The sequence below is a fragment of the Hyposmocoma kahamanoa genome, unplaced genomic scaffold (genome assembly GCF_003589595.1).
Source record: "Hyposmocoma kahamanoa isolate Upper Pololo Valley unplaced genomic scaffold, ASM358959v1 138, whole genome shotgun sequence".
NCBI classification, from domain to species: Eukaryota; Metazoa; Arthropoda; class Insecta; order Lepidoptera; family Cosmopterigidae; genus Hyposmocoma; species Hyposmocoma kahamanoa.
This window is the reverse complement of record NW_020653492.1, coordinates 1,734,243-1,755,960: the sequence shown is the minus strand read 5'-3', so window position 1 is coordinate 1,755,960 and position 21,718 is coordinate 1,734,243. Positions and strand designations below refer to the sequence as shown.

General features: G+C 34.9%; 1 protein-coding gene across 1 annotated transcript in view; it reads right to left on the bottom strand.

The window, feature by feature from the left end:
* Positions 1-21,718, bottom strand: part of LOC113240466 (E3 ubiquitin-protein ligase RNF19B-like) — a 182,836-nt gene that overhangs the window by 36,112 nt on the left and 125,006 nt on the right. The window lies entirely within an intron of this gene.

Here is a 21,718-nt window from a genome sequence, read left to right as displayed (position 1 = left end):
GAGTAGAGCTGCTTGTGAAGAGTTCGTCCAGGGAAGTATGTCACGGTACTGAAGGGTAAGGGCGCATTTATTTGACACGAATTTCATAGCGATCACTAAGCGCGCGGTCTAAGAGCGGAGTCCGTGTTATCGCCGCGCAGGGACCGTGTGTGTCTATCATGGCAAAATACGCTCTATTTGTTTAGCTTTTATGTTTTAACTTAAATGAGCGTCTCCGGCACGCGAACGAGACTGGCTTAAATTTGGTCTACGCGGCGGCCGCGCATTTGTATTATTCAGATGAATTTAAATGTTGTTGCCTAGTAAATACAATTCAGATTTGCCGTTAATTTACATGAAGGCGTGGTAACTGGGCGGACGACGGGCGGCAGTCGCGCGAAAAATTTTGGCTCGTGTAACTGGACGCTAAGGGTGCTGGTGAAATTGCAGGCATATGGGACTTATTAACTTATTTTCAGGGTGGCAGTGTCACTCAGTTGCGATTTAAAGCTCTGAGTAGCACTGCAACTGCAATCCAATAGCTACAGACAGACGTGTCGCTTAACACCAGGCGACGACTTGTTCGTCCCGTCATTTAGGTATCATAAAAAAGTTTAGTCTAATTGTTCGCAATACCAGCTGCACCGTATTTTTAACCGAGTTTTATTTACATTGTAATTTTAACATTTGGGAACCGATTTTGAAGATTCTTTTTTTATTGGAAAGAGGGTACTTCAGTAGTGGTCCCATTTAAATTTGAAAAAAATATTCCACCTCTAAGGGTGGCAATCTAGGGAAAAAATCCGGTTTCGCGCACTTTCCGGTAACCGATTTCAATAAAACTTGGCAAATAGGTGTAATTCCACGAACTTTTGAGGTCGGTTTTTTAGTACTCTGTATACTGATTTTTGTCTATTAGCAAATAATGGCGTCATTAAAAATTCAACACCTTATTGTTGCTACTATTATATTTACTACAAATAAAACATATTTTTAACATCGAACCAGAGAGCTTCTTTTACTGGAGGAATCCCCAGTTGAGACTGTACACACACCGTACGTAGAATATTAAAGGATTACTTATCTCCACTGACAACATAAAGGAATAATCCCACCAATCCCATCAGATCGCATTAACATTGTACAGATTGTGAGATGAGATAGATTATGTTACTAACAAAAATTGTCGACCACCGGATCAGAATGATTAAAAGTAAAAAATTAAAACACAACACAACGTTTCAGAGGGGGGTATTATCTACTCTATGTTATTCTTTGAGGTCTATGTATAATATCTATTCCGCTCTCTGACAGTAATATTATGTCCGATCGACGGTAGACATTTTGTCTTCTGATAAGATTTAAGAGCTAAGCTTTCGGCGGCGTAATAAACTCTATTGTGTACTCTGAAAAGCTTTTTCTTTGACCTCCACATACGAAGTAATATCCACGTCCCTTTTGTTTTGATCAACTAATTCTTTGTGTTAGAGCCAAATTTTTTTTCCTAGGATAATTTGTTATGTAAGTAGTAAGATCATCAGACGCAATATAGTGAATATTATTTATGATATTGAATGTTATTGAATCATATTGAATTATGATAGTGAATATTTTTTGTTACACCCTGTAAAATTTGTTACTAAACCACATCAAAACAGCTAAACAGATATGGATGGACTATAGACAGTTACTTTACAATCTGTATTAACAAACAGAGCACTTCATAACCATAGATATTCCCTCTCCCCTTGTCTGCTCCGAAGCATTTGTGCTGGCCTCAGTACTCGGCTTTTTTCAACGGCAATATATTCCGTCACGAACTATAAGGTTTAGTGGCATCTTTCTCTGTCGTATAGTCGACAAATGGAACTCCCTTCCAGCGCATGTATTCCCTCCTTTTTATAATATGGGGTCCTTCAAACGAGGCGTGGAGAGGCATCTTGCAGGCATGCAGCATAGTATAATAAGAGAAAGAAGGAAGGAGAATTTCCGCCTGTCCGGCGTGTGTATACACTTTGGTCGGAGCGTAGGGTTGTCACATTATTACTTTAGTTGTACATACGAATTGTAAACATACTTTGAAAGAATTAAGGTGTTTATCACAGTATTCTCACGATATATTGAAATTACTTTGTTAAATGCATTATGTACTTACAGATTGATATATTGTTATACCGGTATCGCGCATTGATATCTTAATTATGTAGTATGATTATGAAATAGAAATTAAATACTGAACAATTTTGAATTCTTGTTCAAACCACAACAAACACAAGAATAAACAAGTGCACTATTTGATGTCATTTCTAAACACCGAGCGACCTCTTCAATTCTATGATTTATGACGCGTGTGACGACCCGCTCTATGCAACGCGATTGCACTGGGAGATTATGCAAATGTGTGTGAGTCTGTACACGGCGCGTGGCGAGCGTGCACACATACAAGCCGCGCTGCTACGTTTGTCCGGAGTTATCATACTTATTTTGTAGATTGTATCAACATTGTATTAGGTTCCTTGCCGTTTGGATTCAACTTTCGATTTAACATCAGGAGTCATCTGCCAGTCACGTGTAAAAAAAAAGACAAATAATTTTAAACCAGGTAACTGGCGTGGTTGTCTGGCAAGTGGACGCGAACGAAGTCACGTGCAAAATCTGAAGTAACCTCGATGTTTATTGATCGGCCACATAAAAAAATTCTACAGATAATTGAGATTTCGCTGTGAGACAACTTAATCGGAATAAATAACGCTGGTAACGGTCATTGCCTACTTTCACCGGACTGTGGCTTGGTCGGCGCAGTATTTGATTGAACTGTATTGATTATAGTGATATATTTTTATTAACCCAAGTACAAATTACAAATAAACCGCGGTTTGAATTTCGCGGAGTATTGTTATCTTCGCCTAATAAACAAAGCCGGTAACGCGCCGTAAAATTACTAAATTCCTAAAAAAGATACGCTCCTAACCCTTTTTAATATTTATGAGAATTACGCTCTGTGCCATTTTGCGCCGAAATTCCGTCGAAATTAACTTTGAGGGTATAAAGTTTAGGTTTAATGTTATTGGAGAATAATTTCAATGACAATGACGATCTAGACGACCTCAGATTTAAAATTGTACAATGTTAAAATCTGTGTTGATCTCTGTATACTACACATATATCGCAACTAAAAAAAAATAAGATTTTTTTCAACAAAGTTTGGATGTATGTACATAAAATACATGACCAAATTGAGGGCATTCTGAGGAAAGGCCAGGTCAAAAGTACTCCTAACCGAAGAGCATGTCGCACAACTCATGGAGAATGGCATAAGTGAACTTACGTCAAAAATGTTAATTGCTTACAATTCTTTAGATCGACTAATATTGTCGATAGAGTTACAAGAATTGGAGAGGATGTTGGTTATATTTTTCTGTATCCAATGGAGCAATAAACTAAATAAATAAAAATAAACATTAAACTAAATAAAGGTTATGTTTACTCAACAAATTAAACGTGTAATTGTATAATTACTACTACTAGTATTAGTACACGAGATTTCACAGATATTTAACTGTTAAAATTTTCGAAACGATTACTAATCAAAAGGGTTGACATCATTATGAGTCACTAAAAATAAAGCCACAGTTACAGCATCATTTACCCAAACAAGTAGACTTAAATATCCCAAAGAGAGAACGTTCAAATATCTGTCGTATGAGTCAAGTATTGTCAGCTCCGTGAGCTCCGCCATTGAAGTCATCCGGCGCCCCACTTATGTACTGCTCGTTTCCACGACGACGTTGAGATATTTTTTTGTACTTTTTCTTTGTGAAACCTTTTAGAACCTTTTTATGAGGTTGCCTTGTTCTTTGTGAAGAAACTTGGAGATATAATTTACATCAAAACCAATAGCATAACAACAAATCAAGTTTATTGAATATTATAATGTTTTACTACCATGATGTCAATTATCATTTTGTGAAATTACTCCACTAGTTGTTATGATTAATACAAAGATCGAACACTGACAAAAATGTCGTCTACCTGAATTTCGAGAACTCTATAACTTGAGCTCAGTTGGTAAGAGCCGTACTACGGTGCAGTATGGTCGCGGTTTCAAGTCCCATCGGGTCGAAAAAGTTTGTCTGTTTTCGATCTTTGTATTAATTATCATAATAAAAACGAATGGAGTTATTTAACAAAACTCAATAATATATTTGATCAAAAAGTGACATCTAAATGATTATCACTAGTATCAGGTTTCTTACCACGGTAAGACTTCTTTTCATTTTCCCGATATTTCGGAACCCATGAACCAACCCGTGATCATGGACCGTGCAACCGTTCCGAAATATCGGGAAAATCAAAAGAAGTCATACCGTGGTAAGAAACCTGATACTAGTGATAATCATTTAGTGAATAACCACGAAAATCTTAAAATCTATATAAGAGACATCTACGTCAGTTGAAGCACCTGTTCAGTTGCTGGCTTCGAACCAGCGCTTTCAGGCACAGTATTCTGAAGGCGCTGGTTCGAATCAAAGGAATTTTTCTAAGTCTTTGATCTTTGTATTAATAAGAAATTGTATCTAACAACAACTCGTTTTCACACTGATTTTTTAAAGTAAATAGACTTACACTTCTACCACTACCTAGTCTCGGAGTGCAGATGGGGTCGGCGATGGAACGAACTCGCCCAGAAGATGCCTATTCAGCCGCATTTTAAAGATACCCGGATTGTATCTACTTGGAAACACAATAGCAGGCAGGAATTCAAATATAAAGATGACGAAAAGACTATCGGCCAATTAAGGATGATATCTCGATAGGATGGTAAAAGTGGGCGAGAGAAATGAGCTGATGGAGCTCATGGGCACACTCACCGAATTATATTCTATATACAATCGACCGAGTTTTTGAGTTCAAATAATATTTTACCTTTGAAACAGTCAGGATTCCGAGCTGGCCGCAGCACAGCGACCGCCTTAATGGATGTTATTGACGATACCCTCGCCGGAATCGATGTAGGGAAGGGATAAATAATCTCTTTACTTGATTTTTCGCGCGCGTTCGATACCATTAACCATGAGCTTCTTTTGGCCAAATTATTGTTTTACGGTTTCGACAACCAAACGTTAAAATGGTTCTCTAGTTACCTAAGTGGTCGCTCACAGCGAGTAGAAATTATTGGTGATACTGGAATCAAATCATTCTCGGAGGCGCTTCCTATAGGCCGAGGGATACCGCAGGGGTCTATACTGGGTCCAATCCTCTTTAATTTGTATAGCGCAGACTTACCAATTAACATTAATAATTGTAGGCATCATATCTATGCGGATGACGTTCAAATATACTTATCCTTTAAACCTGAACACACATTATCTGCAGTAGCTAGTATCAATGCCGATCTTGAGGGAATTAGTGAATGGGCAAATAGAAACTGCTTAGTTCTAAACCCGCACAAATCAAAGTTTCTCGTTCTTGGATCTGCCCGTCAAATAGAGAGAATAAATGTTTTTAATCCCAGCCTTAAAATTGGAGGAACTGTAATTGAGAAAGTAACAGAAGCGCGAAATCTCGGAGTTCTTATGGATAACACTCTTAAGTTCCACAACCATGTTGTAGAAACAGTTAAAAACTGCTTTTACAGACTTAAAGTTTTGTATCAAGTACGCAACTACCTGGATGTTGATCGTCGCATTATGCTCTGCGAAGCTTTGATTCTGTCGAAGCTGAATTATGCAGATACCGTCATTGGTGACTGCCTTTATGGCTACACTAAAAAGCTTATCCAACGTGTTCAGAACGCTTGCGCTAGATTTTGCTTTCCGATCCCGCGACGGGCTCACGTTACCCCGTTTCTCAATAAGAGCAATCTAATGAATATGAAGAGTAGGCACTCCTATCATTTTGCCTGTTTGCTTTTTGGCATTGTTCAGACAAAATCACCACTCTATCTGTACGATAAACTCACTCTTTCTGGACGTCCAACTAGATCTGCCCAGCGCTTTTTGAGTACGCAACACAGTACAGCAGCATTTCGTGGCAGTTTTCGTTATGCCGCCACGAAATGTTGGAATAATATTCCACCACCTTTTAGAAATTGTCACACTGTAAAATCTTTTAAATTTAGATATAAACAGTATCTTTTGAATCAACAGAAATTAACTTAGCCTGTGCTGTGTTGTATAGATGTTATATTGGCATTTACTTAGTGGGTTCCTATAATTTACTCTATTAATATTACATTATCCTGCAATACCAGTGAACATTTAATTTAATATTTTTACCATTTAACTGTTAAGTATTTTATTACATTATATTGAGTTCGTACTTGTCACCATAAATTATATGGTTCGGCGTGTCGTTGCAGCGCGTACTGGTACTTCCTAACTGGCCGGTGTCTCCGGAAGACCAGCGTTGGGGTGTTGCAATATGCCTCGACTAATGCTGAGTAGACGTCGGTTTAGCGTTATACTTATATCTAGGCTTAAGAATGTAAAATTTGTAAACTGTAATATGGCATAATTATGACGCTAATAAACAATTTTTCTTTTCTTTTTTCTTTTCAATCGACAGACAGGCAACTTTGAGATGGTGGGCTAAATTAAAGTTTACATTTGGACGTATCACTTTTTGTGCTTTGGTTCTGCTTACAACCGTATCTAGAGCCATTAGTTGATATTTCTGAGTTTTTGGTGAAATTACAGGCACATGGGGTGAAGTGCGCAGTGGCAGTGGCCTTAGATCTTTGCGATTTAAAGCTTTGAGTGGCACTGCAACTGACCTGGATAAGCTTACCAGGCGCACGACTTGATCGTCGCGTCGCGTAATATAATAAAAGAAAATTTACGTAAGTTAGTTAATGGAAGTTACTTGTACTTAGGTAAATAAAGTTATTTAAATATGAGAATCAATACAATAAGACAGATTTAGAATTTTTAGGGAAGCATGTTTTAGGTTTTAACGCCTGTTTTTAAATATTTACGTCCTGTTTTAAAATTCAATTTTGGTTTTAATTAAGTTTGTTTTAAATTGAATTTAAAATAGCACGTTTCCCACAAAATACTGATGGTATATTTAATTTCTTTATTTTTTAATTAAATTTCTCAGACTTTAATCTTTAAGGTTTATGAATGTTTAGTACCAACATTTGTCGCTAACGGTGATGGAAAACTGCGTGATGAAACTGTGTAAATTGATGATGAAATTATGCTTAGATTTGCCTGTAACTACGTTCATAAAGCTAAATCATCTGATTTGAAAAAAATGCGCAATTATTCTGTATAAGAGCTCAAGGGCTCTAACTATTGTTCTTTTGTTTACAAATTTACAGTTTTTACCTTGTTTTCTCCAAGTGACGACATAAAAAACTCATTGAATAAAATGTATTGCATTTCATATTACTATAGAACGGAATAGAATAAGCTTTATTGCACACAAAATAAAAAACAGAGACAATACAAAAAAAATAAAACATAGTTAAAGGTGCAATCGGCGACCTTATCGCCAGACAGAGATCTCTTCCAGGCAACCATACAAATTATTACAGAGTTTTAGGTGAAGGGCAGTTAATGGTGCACAAAGCAGCTAAACGATGTACAAATTGAATCGAATACAAACAAACAAACTTCACAAAAACGTACTACGTATATATTATAACATTACATACCCGTTGCCACATACCAAATATACATATAACTATATACACATACAATATATAGAATATTCTTGTGATACGATATGTATACACACATAACATTATATACACACAATCATATATACATTATTTTAATTTGGATGGCGAATACTTACTCTACTAAATTGAAGTTACTAAGTGATAAGTAATGTTTATTTACCAATTAAAATTCACTTATCACTTAAATGTTTATTTACAAATTATAATGTTTATTTACCAATTAAACATCACTTATCACTTAGTAATTTCAATTTAGTAAAGTATTCGCCATCCAAATTAAAATAATGTATATATGATTGTGTGTATATAATGTTATGTGTGTATGTAATCTTTACACGATTAAAGCTAACAACCGATGGATGCATGTCAGTCAGCGACTGGGTGGAGTTAATCTAATCAGCTATCGCTTATATCTACGCGTCCATCTTCATACTGCCAGTAAACACTGAAATCAGGTTTATCACGAATGGACGTAAGCTACAGTATACAAGGAAAAATTGTTTTTTCCGACTGCGGGAGGGTTATGTTTTTCAAGTGTAGGTTTCTTTTTCGCGCTGTACAGCCTATAGGGCTTGATGGATTTTGACATATGAGGCGTCGTTAGAGTCGTCTTGATTGTGGGAGTGTCATAGGCTATAAAAATCAAAATAGTGAAAGGGGAATATTTTTTTTTTATCTTTCCAGCTAAATATTTTTGCAGTCGGGTTTTCATTTTTTAAATAATTTTTAGACCTATATGATATCTAGTGACGGTACGAACAACCTATAACAATTAAGGCGCCTACAGATTTGCTCCACGTAATCGATAGTTACTGTCGCTCTATATGGGGTGTTTTGACGATCAAAGTAGGTGCCTACAAATTTGCTCGATTTTATCGATCGTTACTTTTGCTCATTAGCAGAGATCGGAGTCGCTTATTAACCTGGAGCTTTCACTGTACTACACAAACTGGGTGACCGCTAGTTCTACTTAATCTATTTATTCAATGCCTCAATCATATTATAATAATCAGGGATCGGAATAGGTGGAGTTTTTTACCTAAATTTCGAGGAACACAGATAGAAAATGCACAGAGACTGCCTTACGACATATTTTTTAAGTCCTGGAACTGTTCGGGATTCAGGAAATCACTTAAGCACATTAAAAATTGACGTAATTGGGGACAGGCAGGTACACTATATTTATCTTATCTTGGGGACAAAGTGGGTCGGATCAGCGATATTGCGGACATTGTGGATTTTTTTCACGATACCTCTCTAAAAAATGCCAATCGAGAGATCCTATTGTCCTAATTAAATATTGTCATATCACATAACATCATTGCCATAAATGTAATAGTTTAGTAGGAAAAATTAAATGTGTTTTTGTATGGGACCATACCTTTAGTGCCTCGTCGTTACAAAGTCTTAGTCTATCTAGTCTTGGAATCACTACACTACAGACGTATTATTAGACCTATCTTACGTATTATTAAACCTGCCTATTCACTCCTTATATTGCACATTTTCTGATGCGTATAAGTAGTGAATAGGCAGGTTTGGGCGCGCGTTTTGTGTGCAAATCTATATCCCCAATTACGTCAATTTTAACGTTCTTAAGTGATTTCCCGAATCCCGAAAAGGTCCAGGACCTAAAAATATTGTCGTAAGACAGTGTCCATTTTCTGTCTATGCTCCTCGAAGTTTAGCTAAAAAAACTCTACCTATTCCAATCCCTGCTTATTAGCAGTATATGGACAAATCGTCAAAAATTATACAAATTTGGCTGACATCACTTGTTGATTAACGATCCACAGTGGCGATCAACAAAAAATTACAATGTACGATCGTCTGTTGCTTACACATTTACTCGTTTTGTTTGTGTTGTTTTATCACACGTGTCGATCGTTAGAAATCGAGCATATCTGTAGGCACCTTTACAGTGTCAAAACATTAAATTGCAAAAATTGGAGGGGTACTGCGACTGAGCCCGCCACCCTGAGACAATAAATTGGGAAGTCCCATGTGCTTGTAGTTTCACCAGTACCCTTCAAAAGTGGAAGGCGTTAATGTCCACACACCGCTTGGCGGCAGAAAGTTCCCTGAGTATTATAGTACTCTTTCACATGGAGCTCTACCGCCACCAAATAATAATTAATAGGTAATACACACAATTCCATTTATAATTTTACGATCTATATTGTAATATGACTTCAAATTTTTACTTGTTTGTTAATACGGTTCAGTTTTATTTCAGAATTTATTTTTTTACAAACGAAATAAAGCCATTTGACAAATTTATATCGTATAGTATACGAAATCTATTTAGTTGAGTTGATAGAAAAAAAAATTGGTATATGTAAAGTACTTATTGAATACAGCGGTTTTCTTGTCAAATTTCGAGGTAAGTTTGTGTTTTTTTTTTCTATAGTGAAAATTTTTAGGAATTGTGTTGTCACACAATATAGTAATCAGTATATTATATCCTCAATTTTACTATATTTTTTCCAGAGTGATTGGTTCAACACTTCACTGTTGTGCGGAATCAACCAAAGCCATTTACGGTTGTATAGACTTTAAAGTCATTAATTGATAAATGTACGCTTTAATGAACCGTTTTTATTGTTATTTAATAACCATACCCGTAACTTTACATGCGTAAATAAATAAATAAACATTTTACAGTGACTTAATGCCTCGTTGTATGCCCCAGCGGCGCTTTAAGAAGCATCGATTTATCGAGATATGTTTACAATTTAGAAACATGTGTTTAGTAAAATTATAATATATCTTCGGACCATTGAATAAATGTGTATTATGAACATACCAACTATACGGGAGAAGTAAATAGAGTACAAACTTCGCTGAAAAATTCAGTTAACAATGCAAGTCTTATAATATATTATATTAGATCGTACATTTCACCAAAACTTAGCATGCGAATATTTTATACAATGCTTATTGCACTTTAGACATAGCATGCATTAGAGTTAAATTAAATCAATAGCATAAACAAACGTGAACATAAGTAAAAAATATGATATACAATAGTTAAATTTTACATTTTATGTTATCAAGTAAAAAATCATTAATATTGTAATAGCATCGAGTAACTAACAAATTATGCAATTTCTTTTTTCTTTTTAATTCTTTAATAGCATCTGGCAATTTATTAAATAATTTGGGTGCCAATACGAACATCGTTATACTGTAAAATTCCAAATTAGGGCGTTATTTGGGCCGTATTTCTATTTTATTCCTTGTGTTCTAGGATATCTAGTTTTAACTATATTCAATAACTCTGCAGCTTATTCCAATATGTTCAGGCATATGTAATGTTATATAGAATTGGTATCAAAGAAAAGGGATCAGTTCTTGCAAAGTCTACGATGCAGATAGATAAGACCCAAATTTAGGTTAGTTACTCAGTTAGCTTGTCGCTCAGTTAATTCCGCTATGTCTATATTCAAAGTTGTTCATATCGATAAGTTAAATTATACTAAAAGTATACATGTAGAAAGATACCACCCTAATTAAATTAGTCACTCAATTAACTTCCTTTCTTTGAGTAATCCCATTTACTTTGAAATACACATCGCACATTGAAAACAATATCGTCACTAAACGAAAATATCGCGTATTTAAATTTATACTTTTTTGTTATAATATGCCATGTATTGTATATTTGTATATGTTGTTGTAGACTTTTTAGTTTGGTGACATTGAAAACAATGCCGTCACTAAACGAAAATATCGCGTATTTAAATTTATACTTTTTTGTTATAATATGTCATGTATTGTAATGTAGTTAAAATACGTTTCAAAAGTGCGATATAATATTGTTATTATATCGCACTTTTGAAACGTACACTGTTGTAATTCTATCTCCTGTATTGTGTTCCGTATTTTTGTAAATACGGAATATAATACAGGAGATAAAACTTATGACAATTTTTCTGGATTTTAATTGCTCTGTACTATTTTCCTTAAATGTGAATTGGAATATTTAACAGCGACTCCATTAAGGTCGTTGACATTGTATTCTTGGAACTCGAGTTGTGAAGACACATCGCTTCATTACCTTCACTTTGCTTGGAAACATTTGAAATGAGTTCACAAGTCGTCTACAGGTTACTTACCTCGAAAATCTCTGATAAAAAACATACTGCACTGTAAACTTAACGTTAGAGCCAATAACGCGACAAGAGAAAGGTATTTAAATTGAAGATTAAGAATTTTGGTAATTTAATAAACACTGTACAAAGTTATAATTTTTTTATGATACCAAATGACGGGACGAACAAGGTCGTGCGCTCGGAGCTTTAAATCGCAAAGATCTAAGGGGCACTGCCACTGTGCCCGTCACCGTGTGACATAAGTTGACATGTCCACGTGCAGGCAATTTCACCAGCACCATTACCCTTCAAAACCGGAATACAGTAATGCTCACATTACTGCTTGGCGGCAGAAATAGGTAAGATGGCAGTACTTCCCTGGACAAACTGTTTCACATGGTGTTCTACTGCATGTTCTCAGTTAATCCAGAAACTATTGTTCATCAATAAAGATTATTGATACAAAGCTTGAACAACACACAGACAAAACTCCTTCGACCGTACTGGACTCGAACCAGCGACAGTTGCCGTGCCGGGGCCATCGCTCTAACCAACAACTTCGACTCCATTAAACTCATCAAGGAAGTTCCAAAAACAACTGAAAGTTTAATGCTCAACTCTGATTGGAAATTCACATGAGTTTATATCTCTTTTCTTGTAATGTACATTATGTATGAGACATTAAGATTCTATATTGCAATTTATTCATTAAAAAAGCCCTCCAATAAAACAGGACTTTAATATCCAAATTAAAAAAAAAAAGATAAAAACTGCCTGATTTCGGAGATTGAAGGTAAATTTACCTTTGTTATTGATGTTATCAGGGTTAATAAAAACAAAGCACGAGGGCCGTGTTACATTTGAGAAAATGTAAATTTCAAGTAGGTCTACAACATTTTGGCTCGGAAGGAAAAGTAGTTATCTTATTTCCAAAACATTTTCCTAAGTTTTGCGACTTTACCCTATGTCTATCTTCAATGTTTTTGAAACGTGTTCCGAGTAGTTTCCATGTCTAGCAAATGTTCACATATCGCAATAAGGTAATAAGCGAGGGGTCAAGAGTGGACCGCCCATGGACAACTCATTACAGCTCTTTCTTTCGAAATTGGAAAAAAAACTTTTATTTGTGCTTCTACGCTAATTTATCATGCCCTGTCAGTTGCGAGAAATAAGTTTTCCACTTAAAGTTAAGTGACACATAATACGAGGTTAACTGAAATAACTTTGAGCTCTATGAGCTTTGGGGTGCACGAAAGGATCGTACGACCATTCCTTTTCCGTACGTCTGGCGTACCCTAACAATCGGCGAATATCTTATCAAATTCACTTTTCTGATACTATCCGGACACCTCAAGCAGAACAAATTTAGAAAAGTTCAATTACGAAATTGGTCCTACTCGGAAATCGACCCTTGGACCTCCTACTCCAGCGCCAGTTGTGCAAATCGTTAGGCTATCGAGGTAGTACGAATTCGGGTTCCGGATTGAAAAAGTTTCGATTAACTTCTGGATACAGGTTGACCCCTAACGGTGCGGGTAATTCTACTTAACGATACGAACACAGACATATATCTAGATAGACGACGCAAGTACAGCAATTTGTATGAAAACCGAGAGTGCCACATTTTATATATCAACCATGACATCACAAGAACTATTTAGTGATGGGAAACCTCTTTCCACGCTAAATCGATTGATTGAACGGAATACACGTATTCCATTCAAGTATTCATTGATTAGAAGTAGTCGTGAAATATTAATATAATAGAAAAATACCAAAACAAGACAGTTATGTCCTTTATTAAAAATTTAGATTGCTTAATAACTTCAACTTTAATTTTTAATCAACTTCAAATATTAAAGTTATTGTCCTTGAAATAATATAAGCTTATTATATAACCGTCTTTTAGTAATAGAAGATTGACTTCAATAATGAAAACGCACGTCAATATATGAACTTGCAACTGCCTTAATTAAATTTACTAGATGGTTTTCCGTTGGTGATTTATAAAATTGGTGAATGGCAAGACAACTGAAAATGTTACTGCTGACTAAATATCTAAAATCTTACTAATCAGAAGAGGTTTACTTAATGTCGGCCTCGTGTAAAGTTTTTGTGATTTGATCATGATTTCGTCTCATACACAGAAAAAAAGGATTTCTACTAATAAGAAAGAGCAATTTCTCAAAATATTTGCTAATTCTGAAAAAATATTTATTAAAAGTAATAAAATATTGTCACTACAAAAATACTGCTTATCTTTTTCTAATACAATTTTACTCTTAACTTTATTCTAACTTTGAGACAAATACGTTCACTTCAAGATTTTATTTCATTTCTATTCAATTAATTGGACATTACTTATATCAAGAAATTTTTACCTCTTACATCAAATTTAAATAATCTTAAATGAATTCAAAATTTCTTGGGTGTATTTTAAGAAAATATATTCTTAAACAAAAAAGGAAGTAGTTTTCTATTCAGATTAATATTCTAAATTCTAGAGTACATTCTTAAAGCAACATTTCGTTGCGTTTTCATAGTCAATCTTGTCGTGACATGTCGCCGAAGGCGCACGCGGTAACGATTACTTTTACTTGTGCTTGTAATCATAAAAATCATAAACAGTCATTTATCCAAAGAAACAATACGTAGTATCTCTAGTTTGTTAGGGTGTTCTTTATAGTCATAATTCAAGAAATTTGGTTACAACATGAAATCAAACTATATACACTTGTAACAAGCATAACATGCAATTAGTTCCATCACGCCACTGCTAGATGGCATTAGATGTACTCTGAAACGCGCTATCGTTTTGTTAACTTCAATAGTATAAAGTCATCTCATATATTTGGAATTGTTAGTGCTTTCTGCCGCTGTAGCATTTATACGGCACTGGATGGTCCTCAAGTATTTGAGAAGATTCCATATTTCCATCCTATTTCTGCTACTTTAAGGTTTGGCACTGTTGGGTCCATAACCCTGTAAGTTTATCCTTTTTGATATTAGAAAACATAAATCTTCAAATAATTAAGTACCTCTCAATTTTTCATTCTTTTTTTTTTCAAATCAAAATCGGACATTTCTAGTAACAAATAAATATTTTGTTGAATCTAGAGTGGCTTTGTGACTTGAAGTAAATTAATTTGCTCTTGGATTAAATATTTTTGTCTTGTAACGAAAATACACTTTTGAGACGTTTTTTTACTATTATCAAGTAATTATTCTCTAGCGTCTATAGGGAGAGAATCGTTTTGTTGGATTTAATAAATTTGTCTTCATAAAAAGAATTTTGTCTTTTTCTAAGTAATCTGTTTTTACCGTGTACGTAGAATAAAGATCTACATATATGCAAGACTGCTTGTTCTCAGGACGTAATACATTTCCTTCTTCTTCGCTGTGGATGTCAGATCGACTGTTGTTTGATTTTATATTTCCGAAACAAAATAAGAATATATGAATTCTCAAAACGCCTTTACATAAGTCTTAATTTGAATAACGAAATTATTATCATAACGTAGTCATTCTCTTTTCGCTACATAATCACATCAGACTCTGTTCTTCGGATGAGTCGATTTCTCGGATTTCTAACTCTGGTACTCTGCATATTTGGATAGCAACTTTGGTGAGATAAGCTAGACCACCTTCGTCCTCGAAAGCAACGAACTCAAACGTATGACCGACTCCAGGTTTTTGTAAAGACAGCGCACTGTTAATTCTATGCATTATATATTTTTTTGTATCACTCGTACCATATATCCGGCGATGTATGTAATTATTTGCTCACTATATTCGGACATTAGAGGCAACGTGCTGCAAAAATTATCGAAATTAAAGATACTACTGGTAATAGATACTACAAAACTGAAAAAACAACGAAACGTTACTAAACGTTATAACAAAAGAGTATTATAGAGTAATTATTATAGAATATTTTTATAATATTGCTAAGGGCATAATAATAATCGTCCCTTTGTTTTCAAAATCGATCAGAATCGAGGACAGTGTTGCCTAACGTATCCATCACTAAATGTTAAATTTGGCCAAAGATATGTACAAGCAGCTGTACCACGGAAACTCAATGCATTATACAAAAGTGCGTTCGTTCAATATTCAAGGCGTATTAACAAAGGATCACAAATATATCGCACCAAGTAAAAGCCGCAATGTATTAAAAATCATGTATGCCTCACCGTACACTGGGTTGCATATTTGTTTTCTCGATATTCATTCATAACCAAAATAGGTACTTGTTTTTAAAATAAATTATGCATCTTCTGATTACAAAATCATTTGCCCGTGGAAGGAAATAAATTTCAGTAAGTGAATTTCACTTACTTTGAGCCCGCAAGTACGTACACTTGCGGCGTCTATCTAGATATATGTCTGTGGATACGAACGACTTTCACTATAGGAAACCCTCTGAAATATCGGAATTAAAAGGGCAAGCAGACGTATCCTCAAAAATTTTAGACGTATAGTTGGAATGCACAGGTTTATGTATCGCCCTGCAATAAAGTGGAATAGCCCATATTGATACTTCGGGGAACAAGATGCATAAGAACTTTTTTTTTTAAGATCTACAACTAATTTCTTCTTACAGTACATATATAATGATAATGATTGTGTCTTCAACACTGTTAACCACTATAATTACTGCAAAAAAATTGAGAACTGGTGATACATTTTAATAATAAATAAGTAAACAAAAAGTAATACCAAAAAAATAGTTGTACAATTCAAACCAAATCAAACATTTGATACAAAAAAGACAAAAGAAATACTGCATACGTACACATGCGTTATACACATGAGAAGTTATATTTAATGACAGAAGGTATTCTAAGTCTAGTAAATAAAAGTAACAATTGAATAGAAAATAACTTCACACATCCTTAAGTATTTGGGTTAAACTTTCAAGCGCTTTCCATCTGTATAGTCGAAGAAATATTTTTCGTCAAAAGTTGAAATTTTAAGGTGAAATCGGTATAAAAACTAAAAAGAACTTGAACCAAAACATTATAAAGATAAATGTTTTAACTCGCTTTGCACTTTGTACATTTGGCTTTTACGTCTTTTCTTCCCTGAAGTATCGATATGATGGAAGAAGTATGTTCAGGATCCACATTGCTCAGGCTGTAACGGTGTACATGTTTGTATTGATGGCTAGAATCTTTCGGATCATTCTGCATAACTACAGTATCACTGAAAGCGAATGGCGATAATTTTGAAAGATGGCCGATAAGGTCTATTTGATCTATGTTTGTTAGAGTGCAGCTTTCTCGTGATTTCCAACCAGTCTGCCAAGCGTGTCGACTACGATAAACTAATTCGCATATCTTGTAATCTACGTTCAATGTACTATAACAAAGTGTAGTGACGAGACCTAAAAGTACGTTAACCAGGGCGTGTTTATTAACATACACATAATAAAAACTACTTTTTACACATAATAAAAACTACTATCTCTGAAATTAGTTACGTCTCAAAGAGAAGATGGATTGCGAATTTGTTTCTATTTTACATACTTGATGTTAATTGAGAATTGTTTTATCTTTTCAGAGAGAGTGTGGTTGTTTCAGTCCTTTCTTTTTAATAAAAAAATAACTTCGCATTTGATCTCCACCTTAACTGATGGAAAATGACGATGGAGCATGCTCATCTAAATAATACCTATTCACTCTCGACATGAAAAGGCCTAATTTACGCATTCCGGGAATTCGTCTGCAAGCAGGGAATTCCACTCCATAGCCGTTCGACATATAAGTATGGCGTAACGCTTCGTGCGAATCCTTGGAATATCCACACCATAGGAGTGGAACCCCAGCCTATGCTCAGTCCCCTGATGATGGAATGGGGAAGGTATTAAATGGTGTAGTTCCATCGCACACTCTCCGTGATATATCCTGTAGAATACCGATACGCAGGTAACTTCACAACGGTGTTCAAGGCTCTGCAGCTTCGCCTCTACTAAATCCGAGTCATCTATAAGCCTCTCGATACGCTTTTAAACTGAATGTAAGGTGGTCATTATGTGTACCTTTGTATGAGGATTTTGTTCTTTAGTTCATATGTCCTAAAAGTTTTGATAAAATATACGGACAAGAATGATTCAGTCGTGTAACAAGAAACAATTGTTTACATAGATAAGTTAACAAATGATTCAAAGTTTCGCAGAAAGAGAACTATGAGCAATAATTAAAAAGAAATCATCTGTTTCACACATTTTGGTTCAGCAGGCACAAACATTTTGTATGATGATTGAAAGGCAATCTCCGTTGCTTAGTGTCCATTACCTTGCTACCTTTCTTTAATTGAAATACGTCTTTATTTCATGAGTAAGTTATAAAATTATACTTGAAATTGTCACATTGATTATACAGTACCACACATTCGGAATGCAGTAGAGCTCATGTGAAAGAGTTCGTCGAGGATAGTACTGCCACCTTACCTATTTCTGCCGCCAAAAGGTAATGACAGCACTACTGTGTTTCGGTTGTGAATGGTAAAGGTGCTGGTGCAATTCTGTAATTGCCTGTGCACATGGGACTTGTCAACTTATGTCTCAGGATGATAGGTGCAGTGGCAGTGTCCCTCAGATCTTTGTAGTTTAAAGCTCTAAGTGGCACTGTAATTGTCATGGACAGGCGTGTAGCTTACAATCAGGCGCACGACTTGTTCGCCCCGTCACTTGATGTTATAAAAAAAAAAGATCGTCCAGGGAAGTACTGCCACCTTACCCGTTTCTGCGACCAATCAGTAATGTGAGTATTACTGCGTTCCGGTTCTGAAGGGTAAGGGTGCTGATAAAACTACAGGCACATGAGACTTGTCACTTGTGTCCCAGGGTGACAGACGCAGTAGCAGTGTCCTTGAGATCTTTGCGATTTAAAGTTCTAATAGCAATTAATAGCAACTGCCATGGACAGGTGTGTCGCTTAACTCTAAGCGTATGACTTGTTCGTCCCTTTGTATCATAATAATCTCAGTATAGAGTACTAAAAAAACCGACCTCAAAAGTCATTCATCCTCCAGTTCGCCACTCTAAAAGTTGGAATATATTCTTCAAATTTAAATGGGACCACTTCTGAGGTACCTTCTTTCTAGCAATCGGTTCACAAATGCCGTACAGTTATCGCGTAACATGTGTTACAAAAAAAACACAGTCGAATTGAGAACCTCCTCCTTTTTTTGAAGTCGGTTAAAAAGGGCAGATTCCCCTGAGATGAATCCGCAGGAAATTCTAGCGGTTGCTCCTTGTAAATAGATACTTGTACATATTTATCATTTACAATATGTAATTCAAATATCATAGATAAAAATTACCTGAAATAGTTAAACGGGTCGCTACACTTTAAAATAGATTTCCTCCAATTGGTTTATCATAAAAAATAATAATTTTGATTTAGAACGCTCAGTCATACAGTAATTGTTAGTTTTTTAAACAGCAAATTAGTACACTTTGCAAATGACGTAAGGTACCTACAATTTTCAATAAAGATTTTTTAAGTTTGTACCGTACTAGGGAAATCCCATGAGATTGTATTTTTTCGCCGCTTCCATGACGTTACAATTGCATAATGTGAGGTCGAGTTTTCAAATAGTTACCAAATTGCTACCAAGATGTACTCTGTGTTTACTATAAAACTTAATATTTGAATAACAAATTATAATGTTGATTGTAGTTGTCGAAATCCTCTTACGTGTTTTTGTTAAAGATCTTTGTTTGTACTGAATTCTGAGCCGCTAGTGACATCTAGTGAGAAATTTTAGAAACTTTTTCGCCGCAACCAGCGCCTTTACAGGTGCAGACGTAGATGACGTAAATACTAAAACGATACTTATTTATTAATGTTAGTTGGCATAAATAGGTAGTTGTTAAATATTTAATTTGGTTCTAAAACAAAAAAACTATTACTGATTAAAAGATAAGATAAACAATTTTAAGGCATTTATTAAACATATTACTTTTAAAAAATGAATATGGCTATGACCTTACAAAGACTTTAAGTGCACGTATACAAAACACCATACACTGAAGCACTATTATCAAAATTCCTCACTAAATACAACTCTTTAGCTTGACCTTACCACGTGTACACATCAAAATGTAAATGATGTGTGAAGTGATTCAGATCACGATAATATTATACCTGAGACCGTGTAAACGTCTAGTGAACATTATAATGAAAATATCGCATTAAAATTTTATTCTATATTTTTATTATTATATTATTGTATATATTTTTTTCATTACGCATACATTCATAGCCCGTACTAGGGAAACCAATGTCGCGGGTGCCATAGACACAAACATAGACAGCCACAAATCACACCCAAACTCATGAGATAAATCAATGTAGATCATGCAAATATTTCTCCCGGGCCTGGGAATCGCACCCGGGACCTTACCGTGTCAGACCAGCATGTTAACCGTTCGGCCACGGATGACCATGGGGTCTCTAGAAAAATACGTTTTTCATACAAAACTGAGGGATTATACTATACTTGCTTGGGCGTAAAGAAGATATTTAGTACACTTTAATGTATATTGGGCGTTTAGCGCTTTTCCCATTTTGAAAAGCTGCTGTTTGTATACTTTTATGTGGGGCAGTGCCTACGTGCGGATAGCCACTCTGTCAGCTGATTTAGTGGCATGGCAGCTATTACGCAATAAACACGTGAGACCAGCGCTTACGAACTTCGTTTGAGGAAATTCATAAGGAAAATATTGCTTTGTAATTAATACTAAAAAATATGTCATTTTGCATTCAACAAAAGAATTTTTTATTCAACACGTGGTGTTTATTTTTAATTAATGCAGTTTATTTTAACTTGATATAAAAACAAGTCATTATAGTTGTAAAATGACTTGTTTTTTTATCAAGTTAAATGTTAAAAAATGTTATTTTCGACTGCCCAAACTTCATCAAGCAACTCAAAGGTTTCTTCAACAAAAATTGTTATGATCACATTTGTGATCTTATTTTGAATTTGTTCTAAGCTTGTTTTTTTTTATTAAAACAGTTATAATGTATTTGACGGAAGGAGTTTGATCATGCAATAAATAAAATAAAAAAACTGAAAAGAGACAGAGGACGGTACTAAAGTATTATAACGATTTCCTGCGAAATAACGACAAAAAATTAAACTATTGGAGAAAAATCACAATCTAAGATATGGCAGTATGGTAATTAGATACCGTCGACTGCAATCACTAGCTGATTGCAAGCAGGCAACACTTTTACGTAATGAACTGTCATTTTACTACAACTACAAAAAAGATAGAATGTACGGTAAGAAGTAATTCGTAAAAAACACTAATTACTAAAATAGATAAAAGGATTAGTACTGCTTGACGAAGTTAAAACTTTGTTGTAACGTCTTTGAAATAAAAAGAGTCGCGAATGGAATAAAATAAAATTTTATTTTTTGAGCATATGTCAATACAACTATAATATTTATAATATTTGTATAATATTTAGTAAATATTTTTGTATAATATTTTTTCATATAGCAATCCAGTTACTATGAGTGGTCGTGTCAGACGGATGCTTCTTACGAACGTTTTCGCGAAAATTTATTGATTCTTCATAATTAAATTACAGTGAATTATAGTGTTGGCTATGAAAGTATGATGTGAGCCATGAGAATAATATTTGTGCAAATAATAACTAGTGTGACACCTCAAAAAGGGGTGTATTAGGAAAACAAAAATGGCTTCAGGCGATACAGATTGAATAGAAGTTATGGATATTTCTGTCGCTAAAAAGGCCGAAAATGCGAAAACTGCAATTGGTGCGAAGAACGAAAAATTTTCAATTTATAAAGATGAGAAAGTTGCGAAATATTAGGAGATCAATAATGAACAAAAACATAGCTGAAAATTGCACCGGCGTCGACAACAATGGCGTAGCATTCGTATCTTTGAGGAAATCTTAAAATATAATACACGAGT